The 19,786-nt window shown below is 41.8% G+C and overlaps 1 protein-coding gene across 4 annotated transcripts in view; it reads right to left on the bottom strand.

The window, feature by feature from the left end:
* Nucleotides 1-15,620, bottom strand: part of LOC119545109 (spermatid perinuclear RNA binding protein) — a 227,134-nt gene extending 211,514 nt beyond the window's left edge. For 3 of the 4 annotated variants that reach the window (XM_037850717.1, XM_037850716.1, XM_037850715.1), the window contains exon 1: nt 15,469-15,620. The gene's annotated coding sequence lies outside the window, so the exon portion shown is untranslated. The remainder of the gene's footprint in view (nt 1-15,468) is intronic. The other variant, XM_037850714.1, reaches the window with a different exon arrangement.
* Between the last annotated feature and the right edge of the window lie 4,166 nt (nt 15,621-19,786).

Raw genomic sequence — 19,786 nt, 5'->3', positions numbered from 1 at the left:
AATTTCATCTTCACTAGCTATTAGGGAGATGCAAATCAAGACCACAAATGAGATATCATCTCACACCAATAAGAATGGCTGCCATCAAACAAACAGGAAACTACAAATGCTGGAGAGGATGTAGAGAAACTGGGACTCTTATTCATTGCTGGTGGGACTGTATAATGGTACGGCCACTCTGGAAGACAGTTTGGCGGTTTCTCAGAAAGCTAGATATTGAATTACCCTATGATCTGGCAATTCCATTTCTCAGTATATACCCAGAAGATTTGAAAGCAGTGACACAAACAGACATTTGTACACCGATGTTCATAGCAGCATTGTTCACAATTGCCAAGAGATGGAAACAATCCAAGTGTCCTTCAACAGACAAGTGGATAGACAAAATGTGGTGTATATATATACACGATGGAATACTACGCAGCAGTAAGAAGCAACAAGGTCCTGAAACATATGGCAACATGGATGAACCTTGAAGAGATAATTCTGAGTGAAATAACTCAGACACAAAAGAAGAGATATACTGTATGTTACCACTTCTATGTAGTATCTGCACAACATAAAATCAATGTCTTATTTTAAAACTTCAAATTCCATATGAAACCAAGGGAAGAGATGTTTAATTGGTGCAAGATGTATATTTCCTAAACAATTTAACTCGAACTGTTCGTTCAAATACCATAATTACATGAAACTTTTAACAGGAAGTGAGACCTGGTAGGTTTGCAAAGGTTAGTGTGAAATAGCAATGCATCCCAAAGTAATTTGGACAGAGAATAAAAATACATGTGCAGGGTCTCCCTGAGGAGCTGGGGGAAAATGCAGAGGTGTTGGGCTTCCTCACCTGGATTGTTGCTGATGTTCTCACAAACATTGAGGACTGGTGGTTTGATGTGCCGAGCCCTCTGTCATGGGACTTGCCCTTATGAAGACCATCACTGCAAAGGAGAGGCTAAATCTGCTTATAATTGTGCCTACGTGTCTCCCCCTGAGTACCTCTTTGTTGCTCAGATGTGGCCCTGTCTCTCTACCTAAGCCAACTTGGTGGGTGAACTCACTGCCCCTCCCCCCACATGGGATCTAACTCCCTGGCAACACAGGATATGACTCCCAGGGATCAATCTGGACCCAAAATCTTGGGATTGAGAACATCTTCTTGACCAAAAGGAGGATGTGAAATGAAACGAAATAAAGTGTCAGTGGCTGAGAGATTCCAAATGGAGTCAAGAGGTCACTCCGGTGGGCAATCTTATGCACTACATAGATAACACTTTTTAGGTTTTAATGCATTGGAACAGCTACATGTAAATACCTCATACTATCAAACTGCAACCCGGCAGCCTTGACTCTTGAAGACAACTGTATAGCAATGTAGCTTACAAGAGGTGACAGTGTGATTGTGAAAGCCTTATGGATCACACTCCCTTTATCCAGTGTATGGATGGATGAGTAGGAAAATGGGGACAAAAAACTAAATGAAAAATAGGGTGGGGGGTGTTTTGGGTGTTCTTCTTTACTTTTACTTTTTATTCTTATTTTCACTTTTTCTGGTATAGGGAAAATGTTCAAAAAATAGGCTGGGGTGATGAATGCACAACTATACAATGGTACTGTTAACAACTGATTGTACACTTTGGATGACTATGGTAATGTAAACATATCTCAAAAAAATTGAATAAAAAAAATCAATCTCTTGTAAGAAAATTGGGGATCTAGTGATAGACAGTAGGGAGGGAGGGGGAATGATACTCTAATATGTTCAGATACGTTAATGATGGTGAATTCAAAGGTATGATAATGGATAGGGGTGAGCATTGTTTGTTAATCAGATTTTAAGTATCAGAGATGTATGGAAGGTGAATAGGATTGAAAGGGGTTGTTGAAAGGCATGTTTCCCACAGATCCACACCACAAATATAGATAGGTGCTTGCATGATATACTTCTAAGGTATGACACTAACACAGAGAGTTGACAACAGAAGGGGATATGTGAAAAATCTACATATTGCATACTAGGGACTATAATTAATAGGAATACCATACTAGTAATACACAAATACTAGGTACCAATAATTAAGGGTTGACAAGAGCTATGAGATGTTTGGGGTCATGAGAATTGTTTAAAATGGAGATTCATGAGGATTGTACAACTAAGTGATGATAATGTGAGAAATGGATGGATTATCATGGACATAATACATGCTATGTGAACTTAGGAACCTCTTACTTTATAAGTCAAGCCCTTGATACTAAGGCTTGCTCAGTTGAAACTAATGGTTGTAGAGAGGAGGCTAAGCTCACCTGTAATTATGCCTAGGAGTCACCTCCAGAGAACCTCTTTTGTTGCTCAAATGTGGACTTGCTCTATCAAGCCTAATTCTGCAAATAAATTCATCACCTTTTCCTCGATGTGCGACTGGACCCCCAAGATGAATGCGCCTTCCTGGCAACATGGGACATGGATTCTGGGAATGAGCCTGACCCTGGCATCAAGGGATTGAGAATGCCTTTTTGACCAAAATGGGGAAAAGAAAGGGAACAAAATAAGGTTTTAGTGGCTAAGCGAATTCAAATAGTCAAGAGGCTGTCCTGGAGGTTACCCCTATGCACGCTTCACCTAGATATGACAAATGACCACAATATGATAAGCCCAAGTCAACAGTAGTCCCGAAAACCTTAAAGAGTGCCCAGATCCCTATCTGAGACTCTATAAAGGTGTCACTCACTAAGTTTATTCTTCAGAAACTTAGATCCTTCAGAGTGCTCCTATGCCAACTAAGTCCCAAAACCCAGAGGCAATAGCTTCTTCAAGAACATCAACTAGATGTGCCCCTTTTGCTCATAAAGTTGATACCCATTTTGAACATGAACAGGTTAGGGTGGTCACTGCCTAGACATCCCTAAAGATCGGGAAAGTGATAGAATTAGAGCAAGGGGTAGCAATAGACGAGATGGAATTTAATAAAGGCTTATGAATACTGAATATTTATATAATTTTCTTTTTCTTAGTTGCTCGAGTATTAGAATAGTTAGAAGGAAAGAACTGAAATGGTGGAACTGTAACCCATAGCATCCTTTGAAATTTGTTCTATAGCTACTTGTTAAATGGTAATTTGAAAGCTATACCTTTTTGTATATGTGTTGTATTTCACAATAAGGAAATAACTGAAACTAATGGTACTATAACTCATAATAATTTTGGAAATTTCCTATATATCCTACTTGTTAAATCATACTTTGAAGGATAATACCTTTTTGTATATATGTTATGTTTCATAATAAGGAAACAACAAACTGTGAAATTGTAACCTATAATATTCTTTGAAATTTGCTGTCTAACCACTTGTTAAATTGCATTTGGAAAGTTGTCACTTTTATGTATATGTGTTCTATTCCACAATTTTTTAAAAATGAAAAAAAAAAGATTAAATGTCTATTTCTCATTGGAAGTCATGGAGACAAGAAGGTGGTTGGAAGACAATTCAAAGAGCTGAAAGCAAAAAATTGCCAACCAAGAACTCTATATTTGGCAAAACTGTCTTTATATAAAATGAAGGAGTGATTAAGACATTCCCAAATAAACAAAAGCAGGAGTTTGTCACCACTAGAAGAGCCCTATAAAAAATGCTACAGTAAGTATTGCAGGTTGAAAGGAAAGGACAGCAGACAATTGACTGAAGCCACAGGAAGAACTAAAGATCTCCAGTAAAGATGATGACGTGGGTAAATATAAAGATCAGTACTACTGTATTTTTATTTTTAACTCCACTTTTTACTTCCTACAAGGATCTAAAAGGCAAACACATAAAATGTAATGATAAACATATGGCTTTGGACTTATAAAGTATAATGTGAGAAGCACTACATAAATTGGGGCAGGGGACAGAGAAGTAAAGGAACAGTTTGTGCATGCTAGTGAAGTTAAATTGGTATCACAACAAATGAATCTGTCACAGATTATTTACGATATCAAATTTAAACCCCATAGTAACCACAAAGAAAATATGAGAGAATATGCAACTCATAGAGACAGAAGTAAAGTACAAGTTGCCAGGGGTAGGGGGTAGAGGCAATGGGGAGTTAATGCAAAATGAATGCACTGTTTCTGTTTGGAGTGAAATGAAAGTTCTACTAATGGATGGTGGTTAGGGTACTGCAACATTGTGAATGTGATCAATTCCTCTGAATGGTATGCTTGGGAGGGGTTAGGATGGGAAGATTTTTGTTGTATATATGTTTCCACATTTAAAAAGAAAGAAAAGCTAAACCAAAGAGATAATGACAATTAAGGGTGAAAAAACTAAGATGGCGGCTAGGTGAGACAGGGCAAAAAAAACACCTCTGTGAAAAACACTAGATAAAAACCAGAGGGTGATACAGAATACCGGTTACAGCGATGCACCACCTGGACAAGACCTTCTAGTTCCAAAGGGGCCGTATACTTGGTGAAATCGGGAGTCTGCATTCTGAAATGAGTGAGCGAGCTGACTGGAAGACCCGCAGCCGTGCGGCGGTCTGGGGAAGCCGGGGTTTGGCATTTGGAGACTGACGGGCTCTTTTTCTTTAAAAAAAAAAAAAGGGAAAAATCCCGGAGTGGCTGCAGCAGCGACAGTGGGAACCACACAGTAAAACATAGCAAGAGGGGGCTGGGCCAGCCTCTTGGCATCTGGCCTGGAAGATAGCCCACTGCAGATACCCCTGGGGCCGGGGGAATGGAGGGGAAAGCCGGAAGCCGAGAGAAACCCTGCAGCTAGCAGCTCATTCCCGGGAGGGCTGGATAAACTCCTGCCCAGGGCCGTGCCCACAACCCAGAGCCCCACCAGTTGTCCCGGAGCAGGGAAGGAGGAACTGTATGAGGAGGGGGGTGTGGAGACGCCCCGTTCGGCCATCTTTGCATCAGGCTGAAAGCAAGCTGGCACAGCCCGGCGGCCCGGGGCTTCCCTTGAGGGATGGCGCACACTGGTGACGTAGCACGGCATTCCCTCAGCAGAGGTCCTGGAGGATCGTGGCTGGGTGGGGGGACCCGCTCGGAGAACCCAGGGACGCTACGCCAAGTCCGGTGGTTTGTGGGACAGTGAGAGAGAGGGTCTGGGGCTGAAACGAAATGAAGGCTTAGACTCTTGCAGCAGCCTTGAATCTCCAGGAACCTGGGAGATTTGAATATTAAAACTGTCCTTCCTCCCTGGCCACCCGGATACACGCCCCACATTCAGGGCGGACGGCTCCAGCAACACACCCAAGCTGAGTTCTCCAACTAAACCCCACAAGAATCATTTCCCCACACACCGTGGGGACAAGGTGGAGAACTGACTTCAGGGGTATAGGTGACTCACAGATGCCATCTGCTGGTTAGTTAGAGAAAGTGTATGCCACCAAACTGTGTTTCTGAAAAATTAGATAGGTATTTTTTTTTCAACTTGAAAGAACCCTATAAGGCAAAGCAAATGCCAAGAGGCCAAAAACAACAGAAAATCTTAATGCATATGATAAAACCAGATGATATGGAGAATCCAACTCCAAACACACAAATCAAGATATCAGAAGAAACACTCTACCTCACACAATTAATCAAAGAACTACAATAAAGGAATGAAAACATGGCAAAGGATTTAAAGGACATTGACAAGACCATGGCCCAGGATATAAGCGACATAAAGAAGACCCTAGAACAGCATAAAGAAGACATTGCAGGAGTAAATAAAAAAATAGAAGATCTTATGGAAATAAAAGAAACTGTTGGCCAAATTAAAAAGACTCTGGATATTCACAATACAAGACTAGAGGAAGCTGAACAACGTCTCAGTGTCCTAGAAGTCCACAGAACAGAAAATGAAAGAACAAAAGAAAGAATGGAGAAAAAAATCGGAAAAATCGAAATGGATCTCAGGGATAAGATAGATAAAATAAAACGTCCAAATTTAAGACTCATTGGTGTCCCAGAAGGGGAAGAGAAGGGTAAAGGTCTAGAAAGAGTATTCAAAGAAATTGTTGGGGAAAACTTCCCCAAACCTTCTACACAATATAAATACACAAAGCAGAAATGCCCAGCGAACTCCAAATAGAATAAATCCAAATAAACCCACTCCGAGACATATTCTGATTAGAATGTCAAATACTGAAGAGAAGGAGCAAGTTCTGAAAAGCAGCAAGAGAAAAGCAATTCACCATATACAAAGGAAAGAACATAAGACTAAGTTGTGACTACTCAGCAGCCACCATGGAGGCGAGAAGGCAGTGGTACGACACATTTAAAATTCTGAGAGAGAAAAATTTCCAACCAAGAATACTTTATCCAGCAAAACTCTCCTTCAAATTTGAGGGAGAGCTTAAATTTTTCACAGACAAACAAATGCTGAGAGACTTTGCCAATAAAAGACCTGCCCTACTTCAGATACTAGAGGGACCCCTACCAACAGAAAAACAAAGAAAGGAAAAAGAGATAGAGAGAATTTTAACAGACATATATAGTACCTTACATCCCAAATCACCAGGACACTCATTTTTCTTCAGTGATCATGGATCTTTCTCCAGAAGGGAACATAAGCTGGGACATAAAACAAGCCTCAAGAAATATTTAAAAAAAAAAAAAAAAAAATTGAATATACTCAAAGCACATTCTCCAACCACAATGGAATACAAATAGAACTGACTAAATTTTGAACTGTAACTCCACTATTTACTTCCTACATGATATAAAATACACAAACTCCAATGACAAATCAGAGGTTTTGAACTCAATGTAAAATATGTAATTTTAGACAACTATATAAAGGTAGGGGAATGGAGGAGTAAAGGAGCATAGTTTATGTGTCCTATTGAAGTTAAGGTGGTATCAAAGAAAAACAAGATTGATAGGGATTTAAGAGGTTAATTTTAAGCCCCACAGTAAACACAACGAAATTATCAGAGAATATAACCATAGAGATGAAAAGTAGAGTTTGGGTTAAGAGAAATGGGGGAAGGGGCAATGGGGAGTTAAGAAATGAGTGTAGGGTTGCTGTTTGAGGTGAAGGGAAATTTCTAGTAATGGATGGTGGGAAAGAGCATTACAACATTCTAAATGTGATTAATCCCACTACTGGAAGGCTAGGGAGGGGGTGGAATGGGAAGATTTAGGCTATATATATGTTTCCTCAACTGGAAAAAAAAAAAAAAAAGACAGTCTAAATAGATGACAATTGAATGTCAAGGATGAGCCTGGATGGGATTGGAGGATGGAGCACACGAGGCTCAAAGGGACACAGTTGAGACATAAGGAAAAGGAAATATAGAATGTAAGCTTCGTATCATTGTTGAATCTCTTGTACTTCTTAGCTGCGCTTAACGGGATTGCATAAAAGAATGTTCTTATTCATGGGAAGTGTATACATGAATTATAGCGTATGTTCACGGATGTGTGCAGCTAGCTCTCATATGTTCAGATGACAGAGCAATAGATGATGGATGACAGATAGGCAGGGAGGGAAAGAAATAGCAATGTGACAGCAGGTTAAAGTTGGTGGATTGAGCTATCGGGGGAAGGGGGTCAGGATACGATGGAATTCTGTGTATGGGGTTAGTATTGTTTTTGCAACTGTTCCTATAACTTTGAATTTATTTCAAAATAAAAAATTAAAAAAAAAAGAGATAATGACAATTAAATGCAATACATGATACTGGATTGGATCTAAGTACAGAAGAGAAAGGCTCAAAAGGACATTACTGGGACATAAGAAACAAATAGAATATAGAATATAAGCTTTATATCAATGTTAAATTTCTTGATAACTGCACTTAAGGCAATCACTTAAGTGAATATCCTTATTCTTAGGAAATGTACACAGAAGTATTTCGTGTTCAATGATTATGTGTGCAACCTGTTCTCAAATGGTCAGAAGATGGATGGATAGATGGATGGATGGATGGATGGATGGATGTGAGGGAGGAAGGGAGGAGAAAGAAGGGAGAGGGGGTAGGCAAGGGTGGCAAAATGTTAAAATTGGTAGACATGGGTATCTAGGGGGGATGGGGGGATGTTGGAGCTCTCTGTATGGGGTTCATATTATTTTTGCAACTGTCATTTAAATTTGAAATTATTTTAAAATAAAAAGTTTAAAAAAAAAGTTATGTACTTCACAGCTACAAACTTTCTTATCTTTAATCCTCACTCTAATACTTCTAGAAGTACTCTAATATTTCTTTCTGTAAGTTAGAAGTATTATTACAATTTCGCACATGAGGAGAAAGATCACGCAACTAGTAAACAGCAGGATCAGATCTCAAAGCCAAGTCTTATAGTGTCAAAAACATTCTTCTACCACCCAGAACAGCAACTGAGGTTACAGGCATACCTGTAAGGAAAGTCCATCCCAGTGCCAGTCCTTATTCTGATTCAATAATACTCCATAATCCTGGGACCCTGACCATCAATGGGGAAGGAAGAGAGATAAGCATTACCCTACCAGTCCTTGAAAAGACTTGTACTTAAGAGCTTGACTGAAAGAGACAGGTTTCAATAGTGTTCAGTCATCAACCTTCCTTGCCAAATTCAGAGACTAAAAGGAATTTGGTATACCTCTTCTGAAAGGGTATTCTAAAGTCTGCTTATCTCTATTCTAGGGTCAACTCCTTGTGCCTCCATTTCTCTAAATGTAATATTCTGCTGTTCATCTATATTATATAGCTATGTAAACCCTTTGCTCTAGAAATAAAGGACACTACTAAACAATAACATTGACCAAGTTCAAAAGCCAACTCTATAATTTCACATTTACCACAAAGCTGGCAGATCAGAAAACATCAGAGTTAATACTTAAGATACCATCTTTTTAAAAGTCTCATCATTAATACACTTGATATCTGTTCTTCCATGCTAACCTTGACATTATCAGCTCATTTCACAGCTTACTTTAAAAACAACTGAGAAATATGCATAACTAGGGCTCCAGATGTGTATTCTCTGTAGCTGCTAACCTAAATTATCAAAATTGCAACAAATTTCTCCCCTGGTTCACTAGCTTTGCTAACTAAAACTGAGTTATCAAGAGTTATTTGAGAGTTATTCAGTATTTAATACTTCATTATGTTAAAATGTACATTACCTAAACTGTACTGATTAGATGGAATGTTTGATGAGTTTCAGATTTACTTGGAATTATAAACATTATAAGAATGAACTGCCTCCATCTTAACTTCTGGAAACAACTTCCTTATCAGGTCACCACCTAGCTGTCTTAAAACTGACCGATTTTCAGTTAGGATGACCGAACACAGGTAATCAAAGTTATTCACTTCATTTTCACATTAAGGACCAATCTACCTACGAAGGATCTATTCTTTACTCAAAGCAGTATTATCGAGCCCTACAAAGAAATCTTAGGTCTGGCATAAAATGAGATATTGAGCCTAAATGTCAATGAATGTTTGCTGAATTAAACTGGCAAAACAAGTTAGCACAGTGAAAAAATCTAGATAAAGTCTTTTAGGAAAATTATGATTGCTATTATGTCAATAGAACTAAAATGGTTAAATTAAATTCATAAACAAAAGGCTGATCTGCCCAATAGAATACTGTGAAAAGCCCTGGCACCTGGAAAACTGCGAAGAACAGGAATTTCTGCAGGTACAGTAAGAAACTACATCTTATCCATGACCCAGAAATGCCTTAGAATTTATTACACAACCTGCTGCAGAATTCTCACTTTTCAAATGGAAATGAACCATGAAGTCAGAATGCAAAAGGCTGTGATTTTTGTTATTGATATAATCAACAGCACTCTTTCAAGTTGTGATAAAGTTAACTAAAAAAAGCAGGTGTTTTACATAGTGTTCATTATGTCAGAAGTTAAGAGGATCTGAACATCAAATAACTAAAATTTAGGAGAGTTTCATTCACTCAGCCACACACATACATGGAATATCTTTTGTGAGGTAAGCAACATACTTCTCAAAAACAAAGCACTTAAAGGACACTTAGGGCAAGAAATAACTTAAATTAGGCATAAAAATAACAAACAGGTATTTGGTCACTATTAGTGCACGACCTAAAAACTGGATTAAAGATTTACAAATCTTTCAGGCTCAAACCATTTAATTATTTATATCACCATTAATCTGGTCTCATTACTTTACTCTTTTCTATTTTAATTGACGTAAATCTAAATTACATCTCTCAATAAAGTTTTCTAAAATTAGACTGGACTATGAAGTCTCTCCTAATTACCCATCAGAAACAGTTTTTTTGATAGCTGAGCAAATTTTGAAAAACAATAAATCTTCCAATAAAAGGATCTATGCAAAACAAATGAAAACAGAACAACAGTAAGATGGGTAATAATGTCCAAAAGTTATATAAGAGAGTAAACTATTACAGTAGATTAGCTAACACAGAAAGACTACTATCAGAAATGGGTACTACTAAGCTCAAGGCAAATTAAATGTCTAAGAAAACAATATTTACATTTTTGCAATGTCAATCATGAAGAGTACCTGGATGCTTTATACACCTAGTAAACCAAACTACAATATTTAAAAAGCATTTAAAAATCATTCCCCCTCAGACAGAGCATAACCTTCCAATGAGTTTGGAAATGGCAAATTAATGGGCAATTATTTGATAACTAAAACTTAAAAAAGGAAAAAATATTCAATAAATAGAACAAGGAAACATTCCCAGTGAAGGGATAGTGTATTTTTCGCTTTAAGTCACTGAGAATCAGTGAAGTTTCTGAAAAATACAAAGGAAAATGTATTACATTATTATTCATGATTTAAGAATTGAATTCACTGAGCTAGAAAAGACAGTACTCTGTCTCATGGAAATTCATGTTTGGAAACAATCTTAGGATACAGCTAGAATTCGGAATGCCTCTCACAAGCTTTTGCTCAGACTGAAGAATTCAAATCCGTACCAACAACTCAGCTACAGACATATGCCAAGAAAGATAAGCAGACAATAGGGCAAAGAATGAACAAACTTCAATTTGCAGACATCTCTGATATTCAAAGAAGTTTCATCTCTATCCAAATTTCTCACTACAAACTAATGGTACTAATTATTATTCAACCATTCTAAATGTTGGGGGGGGGGGGAATAAAAGAATAACATCTATCCCCTATATTTACATAATTCTAGTCTTCCCGAAAGACATAAACTTGTTTTATATAAACCATCTGAATTCTCATGAGAGGCAGATAAAGAGTCAGGTTTCTGGAGGAAAAGCAAGCACAAAGGGATTAAGTATCTTATTCAGCAAGTCACCAGTGAAAGTAAAACCAGAACCCAATTATGTAGCCTACAAAACCTAAATAACCTGTTTTCCTTGGTTCATAAACTCAGCAGAATATTTTAGAGTGCCTAGAAATTATCCCAAGCCAAAGAACACCTTGACACAAGGCACAAAATCAGAACACTATGCCAGAATTGAGTATTTTGAGCAAGAAAGTACTGCTTGCTCCAAATCAATAAAAGGGCTAACACAATGAACTTTAAAAATACAAAGAGGATCATGGAATTGAGAAAGTCTTCTTGACCAAAAGGGCAAAGCAAAATGAAACAAAATAAAGTTTCAGTGGCTAAGAGATTTCAGATGGAGTCAAGAGGTCATTCTGGAGGGTGTTCAAATGCACTCTATAGATATCCCTTTGTAGTTTTTAGTGTATTGGAATAGCTAGAAGGAAATACAGTAGCCTTGATTCTTGAAGGCTACTGCAACCCAGTCGCCTTGATTCTTGAAGACGATTGTATGTATATTACATGGTGTGACTGTGTGATTGTGAAAACCTTGTGGATCACACTCCCTTTCTCCAGTGTATGGACAGATGAGCGGAAAAACAGGGACAAAATTCAAAAATAGGGTGGGATGGGGAGGATGGGATTTTTTAGGTGTTCTTTTTACTTTTATTTTTATTCTTATTTTTATTATTTTTTTTTTGGAGTAATGAAAACATTCAAAAATTGATTGTGGTGATGAAGCACAACTATACAATAGTACTGTGAACAACAGATTGAATATATCTCAATAAAACTGAATTTTTTAAAAAATGTCTAAAAAAAATATGAGGAAACAAGGGTCATGTGGAGAGAACTTTCATGTCACCCTATTCATTTTATATCTTACTACTCAAATTCTCTGCCAGGGTGCCAAGGGGGTCAGAGACATGCCCTATAATTATATTCGATACATACACTGAAACTCAAAATCCTGCTAAGAGTTTCAATCAAAGGCATATTATACTTTAAAATCTTTCCCTCCAAAAATAAGATCTTATAGCAATACTATCAGGGCATTATATTGCTGCCTGCAATGATATACTCCAAATTCAGATACAAAAATCATTAGCTTCCAGTTTATTTTTACAACCTTATATTTACAGATTCAGATTACTTAGTTTGATGCTCTGTTCAGTTACCATTATATTTAGGTAAGATTTCCACTTCCACTCAAACTTACTATTTGAAGGTACAATAGGTGCATTAAGGTAATACCTAAATTGGCAAAAGAAAAAAAAAACTAATCAACCCACAAAATCCTCAAGTTACCAAGGAGACCTTTTACTTGAAATCATACAAGTACTTCATTACACATTATATGAAATCCACCACAGGGCAATAATTGAAGTTATTTCTGCACCATGATTAATTTATTTTCTAACCAAATCTTAGAAGACTGACTTTTCAACTGTCAGAGGAAGTTTTCCAAAATTCTAGGAAATCCTGCTTACTGAGGCAGTCTCAAAGCAGTGTCCTCAATCCTTCCAAATCCCAAAGAATCTAACACAAGCCTCAGAACACGGAACGAGACTTGTGCTGAAAGTGTGTGCTCAAACCCCTAAAGGTTATTTCCCATGTGCCTGGCAAGCTGAGGACTGTATGTCCACACAATCCTAGAAGTCCTTCCTCAGTAACACTAAAATTACACTACCCAACTCAAATCAAAATACCAGAGAAACAAAAAAGTACCTGGGGATTGGGGTGGGGGAGGGAGGAGGCCTCTAACCAATTTTTACTTAGACTTTTTGGGAGACAAAGCTGACAAACCAGTATCAGTTATTCACACTTTGAACAAATTAGAGTTGAAGGGCTCTACCTCTGCCGCCTTCAGAAACTAGGTGTATATTACACTACTGCTGTCTGCCTTTAGCATGGGAGATATTACATCACCCAATGCCTGAAAATCTCCCCATGACCCAAAAAGCACCAGGTATCTGAGACACAGCACCAAAGTATTCCTTCCTCTCTCTCACACAGTCTTCAAAGGCTGGGCCTTCTCTTTTGCAGTATGTTCACAGAGATATCTGCCCTGCACCTGCTACAATCCCATTTCTATTCATTCTTGGCACTCTACCCATAATCTTGTATGGTGCTTCTATCTGCCCACTTGTCAGGCTAATGGGCTAGGATAAAATCCCACCACACACCTCCCTCAAACCTGGGAGTATGCACTCGGCTGTCCCTTACCTCTTCCCCATTCACTGGGATCTGAAACTAAAATCAGGTTTCATGGTATCTCTGATTCTAGAAGTATGAACTTTCAGGTATGGTACAGGGCATAATGTTGTCCCTTTTCCATTAACATCATTCCAGGATCCACATCTCCCCAGACTCTCCAGTTCTTTTTAGTTCAGAATTTTTCCCTCCCTTCAGTTTTTTTCCCCACTTTTGCACTCTATTTCTTATACTTTCAGTGATGTAAAAATTTTGGTTCCTTTACTCTCTGAAGACTCAAAATTTTCCACTCCCTCCCCACACTCCAGCACCCTGGGCCTTCCATACTCTCACCCCCAACTTAAGCAACCTCTCCAATCTAAAGTCATTTCCTCCCCTAGACCTGGACATCCTACTTCCCCTACCACCACTCCAACCCAACAGAAAACCTATCCCTTTCTAGTCACAGACATTCCCACACACATCCCTACTTTGCCCTTCCTTACCCCATTATAAGTACTAGGCATTCTTCTACATCCCCTACCCAAATATATTCTGTCTTCCCCCCATATCTTCCACTATTCCCTGCCTACCCTCTTCTCCCTACCACACAAAATCCAGTGCCCCAAACCCGTGTGTTCCCTACCTCCACATACTATACTTCAGACCTGTACATCTTTTCTTCCAATCTATCCCCTTTTGGCCTACTTACTTCTCTTCACACACATACAGACACTCACACCCTCCATCTCTCTCCTCCCCTACTTCCCGCCACACTTCCTGTCCCAAAAACATTTCCTTCCATCTGTCCTCACACCTCACCTGCCACTCCAAGAACATTTCCTTCACCCCCTACACCTTCTGCCCTCCATCTCACACACACTCCATGGCCCCAACCACCTCCCCATCCCCATCACCCTACTCCACTGACCCTGCTACTTTCTTAAACCTCTCAAACTCAGTCCCTGCGTCAATCACCTTCCACCAAACACTCATCTATTCTGAGCATCACCACCAGATACCCACCATTCTCCTTTCACATGGCCCCTGTCCATCCTGTTTCAAACTCTCCTGCCTCTCTTCTGTCTCCCTTACACATCTCCTGGCCAGACACTTTCCCTTTCACCCTCCTCACCTGTATCCTGAAGCCTCTGGGCCTACCTTCCTCCTGCCTGAACACCCTCCATTTCCATCACCATCACTCAGGAGACATCTAGATACCTTTCTCTCTTTGCCCTTTTCATGCTCACCCTGCCACATCTGCCCCTACCCGAACACCCTCCTCCATCTTTTCCCTTCACGTTCATCCACTGGCCTTCTTAATGCCTGCCCCCTCTCCCTCTCACATGCAGCCATAACCGGGGACATCCTCTCCTTCCATTCCTCCCTCGAATCCCCAATCTTCTCCCTCCATTCCCATCACACTCGCCCCTACCCTCCCCAAAGCCCTCTCACAACCTCCAGATCCCTCCCCCCAGTGTACCACCCCCACATCCGCCAGAATGTCCTCCATCCCTCTCTCACTTACCCTGCCCCCGCCCCCACCCTCACCCCACACACCTGCCCGAAGGTCCTCACCCTCCATTGAACCGGATCCCCCCACCCTCCATTCTCCCTCAAAGCTGCCCACACCTTTTGCCTGCCACCCCCACCCCCACCCCAAATCCTCTCCACCAGCTGCCCAGAGCCCCTTACCCTCCATCCTACCCAAAGCTGCCGGAGCCCCGTCCTCCCCCCCCAGCCCCCACAGTGCCCACGCCCTCTCCTTGCTCCGGGCCAGGGCCCCGTCCCCCACGAAGGTGAGGAAGGCTGCTCGCTGCCCTTGCCCGAAGCGGCCGGGGCACCGCAGCAGCGGCAGTGGCGGCCACAATGCTGGAGCTACGGGAGCCGGGAATGCTCGCTGCTCGCCGCCTCGGCCGCCTCGGCCGCCGCGGCTGCTAAGGACGCACAACAAACAATGCGGGGCCCGGGCCGGCACTGCCAACCGCCTCAACCGCCGCCTTAACCGCCGCCCGCCCCGGACGGCCCGCCGCGCAGGCGCCAGCCCCACCGCCGCAGCCTACCCGCGCCGCCGCGCTCTGCCCGTGCCCGGTCCCAGCTCCCGCTCCGCCGCCGCCGCCACCTCGTCCGCCCGCGTCTCCGACTCCTCAGCCCAGCGACGGCGGCTGCGGCGGCTGCTGCCCTGGTGGCGCTCGCCGCTCGGGTCTCCGCTTCGGCGGCGGCGGCGGCGGCGGCCAGCACGTGACTCCACCGAGCGCGCCCATTGGCAGGACCAGGGGGCGGGCCCCGCGGCTGCCGGGGAACGGAAAGCCCGCCCCCTTGTTCGCCGCGCGCCCCCTCCACGCGCACTCTGCCGCACCTGAGAGCGCCGGCCAGCGCCCGCCGCCGCCGTGCCGCGCAGCCGCCTGCGCCAAATGCGCACCTGGGGACGCGCAGGGCGCACACGCTGGTGATGGCCGCATGCACCTGCGAGCGGCCTCTTACGTAAACTGCGTCCCCACCTTCCTCCCCTAGTCAGGCCTCCGCCCGGTGCAGCACCTGAGGACCGCTGCGCTAGCGGCGTAGCTCCTGCGGGGCAGGGACGAGTTATCCTGGAAGGCGAGAGAAATGCACGGAAACTTCGTAACTTCCGAACCTGGAAGAAGCTCCCCGCCGCTGCCGCGAGCCAGCCACCCGGGGTTCAGTGACCCAGTGCTCGGTGTTCCGGTCCGCACACCAGCGACTAAGCAAACGGAGTGAACTCCACAGTGCCTCCAGGATGGAGGAGGGGGAAACCAGTGGACCCTTACATATTAAAAGGTTCGGGTCCCCCAGACTTCGTCCTCCCTACACTTGGCAGCTGTATGACCTTGGCCACGTTACCGAACACTCCGAGCCTCTGTTTCCTCGTCTGTGAAACTGAGACAATAATTTCGACATAAAGAGTTTGGGGGAAGATGGAATAAGACAATAGGCGTGAACTCGGCACCTAACAGGAGCTGAACAAAGTTGCAGCTTAGTCAGCAATCACCTCCTCTTCCTCCAACCCTAATGGACCTCCCTAGGATTGAGTTTGGGGCCAGGAACTGTCTGATCTCCTTATGGTTGGTTCAGACTTTGGCTGACCACCTACCCGCATCGTATCTGGGAAGGTGCTGGGAGGAAATGAAGGTTTGCTTTTTATTTTAGAGTCGCTGGCAGGCCCCTTCTTGGTGGGAGGGAGCACAGACCCATTCTTTCATTCATGCAACGGGCACCTTCTGAGAACGAGCTACAGGCTAATTGCTGGGATGCACAGGCGAATGAGACAGTCTTTGCCCTAAAGTAGTGCCCAGCATGGGGAGGAAAGACCTGACTACCTAGTGCCAGAGCAGAAGATCTCAGAGAGCCAGGGATGGAGAAGAGATTTCCCACAACAGCCTCCTTGGGTTACCCCCACTCACCTTCCTACCATCCCAGGCTCAAACATTTTAACAGCTGTGCTTTAGTCGCAGTATAAACACTCTAACACAACTTTAGAAGCCTTGATGATCTGGCCATAAGCTTCGAAGTACACCTCGCCAGCTTCATCTCGCAGACCAAGCTTCCCTTTGTCCCTCCTTCAGGCCAATCTGACTCTACTGCCAAACTGAACCACAAAACTGTAGTTCCCAGATCATGCCCAAGTCTGTAATACCTCTGGGCATCCTGAGCCAGGTTCTAGGCTCCAAATCCTTTCTACATCCCCTCCCCACCCCTGATGGCCACACCTTCCCTTATCCCCCTGACAAACTTGACTGCCTCAGGAAAGTCCCTCTGCTTTACCCATATCCAAGTTAAACCAGTATTCTTGTCACTCTAGATCATAATTGTCATTTCACTGTCTGTCTCCTCCCTGGATTGTAAGCACCTTGAGGACAGGGTTGTCTGTCTCCCTGAGTGAATAAAGGAAGGCTGCACATAAGATGAGATCAGTAAAACTGGGCCCTGCAGTATAAATATGAGTCTGCCAGGGAGAGAAGAGATACTATTATCTATGTGTGTGACCTTGGAAAACTCAGTCTCCCTAGATCTTAGTTTCCTCAACTGTCAAATGAGACACCTCATAGGATTGTTGTCAGTATCAAGTAAGACAATACGTCTAAGGTAGTAAGGGGCCTGGCACTTTGTAATTATTTAATTATTATTATTATTTTAAATAGGACCACAGAGCATTAAACATTCAATGGTATCTCATTTCAATATCTTTATTTGGGTTTATAATTTCACTCATGACAAAACAAAAGCATGCAAATGATAGAAAAGTTGCAGGAAAAAAATATATTTCTATAATGTGTATGTTAGATTCTGCCTAAAAAAAGGTCTAAAAAGATTAGACACCAAATGCTACTGGTTATGCCTGGAAAGTAGAATTGGATGTGGGGACAGGGACTTTAAACACTTCTGCATTATTCTAATTTTTATAACAATAAATAAATATATTTATATTTATATAAATACATATAAAATACATTTTAACATTATTGAGGTGTATTTTACATATCATAAAATTCACCCAGTTCAAGTCTACAATTTAATGATTTTTAATAACTACCAAATGGTTAAACTATCACCATAAATCAGTTTTAGAACATTTTCATTTCCCCATAAGATCCCGCATGCCTAATGACAGTTAATCCCCCAATTACAGGCAACTACTAATCTACTTTCCATCTCTCTATTTTTGCTTTTTCTGGGTATAGTTGATACATTTTTTAATAGAACATTTTGCAAAAAATAGTAAAATATAATCTAATCCCACCCAGTGATAATAATCACTAAATATTTAGGTTTATTGTTCCAACATTTTTCTATGCATAGAAACATGTATCTTTTACAAGATGAGATTATAATATATCTTCTTTTTGGATTTTTTTCACTTAATATAAAGTAAAGATGCCTCTTTTTGTGTGACTAAGTACACTTCTGCATAATGTTACATCTTAAGTATCATTTAATTAAACCCAACCCCTATCTTGGGTATTTGGGTCTTTCGCATTATTTTGCAAAGGTAGTAAATATTTTGCGGAAGGTAGTAAGTATTCTAAAGCCCTTGAGCTTTGTGAGCTAAGTCTGAAAGCCAGATCTCCTGTTTCATCCATTCATTGCACAAATATTTATTAAGTAGCTACTATGTGCCAGGCCCTGTGCTAGTCATTAGAAACACAAAAGTGAGCAGAAAGCTACACTACCCTCATGGGATTAGACGCCAGTGGGGGAGACACGCAGCAATCAAATAATAACATTAAATAACATGAAATGGCCCACGAAGAAGGGAGTGGCCAACTCTCACAGGAGGGGAGGGTCTGGGTCCTCAAAGGCTTCTCAGAGGAGGTGCCTGTAGAGCATTCTCAAGCACAGCACTGAGCCATTTGTATAAAAGGCCCCAGAAAAGGATGATGGATTGCCTGCCCTGCATCTGTGGTGCACAGCGCTTCACAGTTCCTAAAGTCTTCACATCCTTAGCTCACTTGGCCCTCCCATCTTCCTACTGCGGTGAAGAAAAAGAAGACACTGAGACCCAGAGAGTGGACATGAATTGCCCAAGATTACCCAGTCAGGAAAGAGCACAGCTGAAGGTGGACTCTGGTCTGACTCCAAGTCCAGTGCTCTTGGTCCCAAACCACACTGTCCTCTGTAGAGGGTTCTCATCTGAAGAACCACACTGAGACAGAGATGGAAAACACCTGGAGCTGCACTCTTCCAATACAGTAGACACTAGCACATGTGCCTCTTTAAAGTTAAAATAATTGAAATTTAATAAGAAAAAATTGGGGTTCTTATTGCATTAACCACATTTCAAGTGTTCAGTAGCCACATGTGGCTAGTGGTCACCATATTGTACAGCACATTTTCATCATTCCAAAATTCTCAATTCATCAGCACTGACATAAAGGAACAACAATAATATAATAATGATGATAATAACAGTAATATACCTTATTTGTATATTATTTTCCAAAGCACTTTCTCTTGGAGGTAGAGCACTCAGTCTGGGCTTCTTGCCTCTTCATTTCCCCACCCATCCTCCAAATGTTGGCTACCTCTATAGGAAGAAGCTGAAGACAGAAAGGAGGCTGGTTGTACCATGATTGGGGATTGGGACATGAGGAATGTGGCATCCCTCAACTTCCTGCCATCAGATTTCTAAATCTACCTGTACCTCCATCCATTCTGTCTTCCTTCCTTCCTTGTACAAAAACTGCCTCCTCTCAGCAAAGGCCACCTCCTTCCCCTGTGCCTGGATGCCCTCCCTTCCTGCCCTCTAAGGAGTTTTACTCCTTAGTTAGCCCCTCTCCAGTATGGTTAGCCTCTCTCTCTCTCCAGAATTCTTGCCAGTATTATCCAGTCTCTTCCAACATTAAAACACTAAATGAAACAAGA

This window comes from Choloepus didactylus, chromosome 10 (genome assembly GCF_015220235.1).
Source record: "Choloepus didactylus isolate mChoDid1 chromosome 10, mChoDid1.pri, whole genome shotgun sequence".
NCBI classification, from domain to species: Eukaryota; Metazoa; Chordata; class Mammalia; order Pilosa; family Megalonychidae; genus Choloepus; species Choloepus didactylus.
The sequence above is the reverse complement of the archived record's forward strand: the minus strand, read 5'-3'. Positions and strand labels throughout refer to the sequence as shown.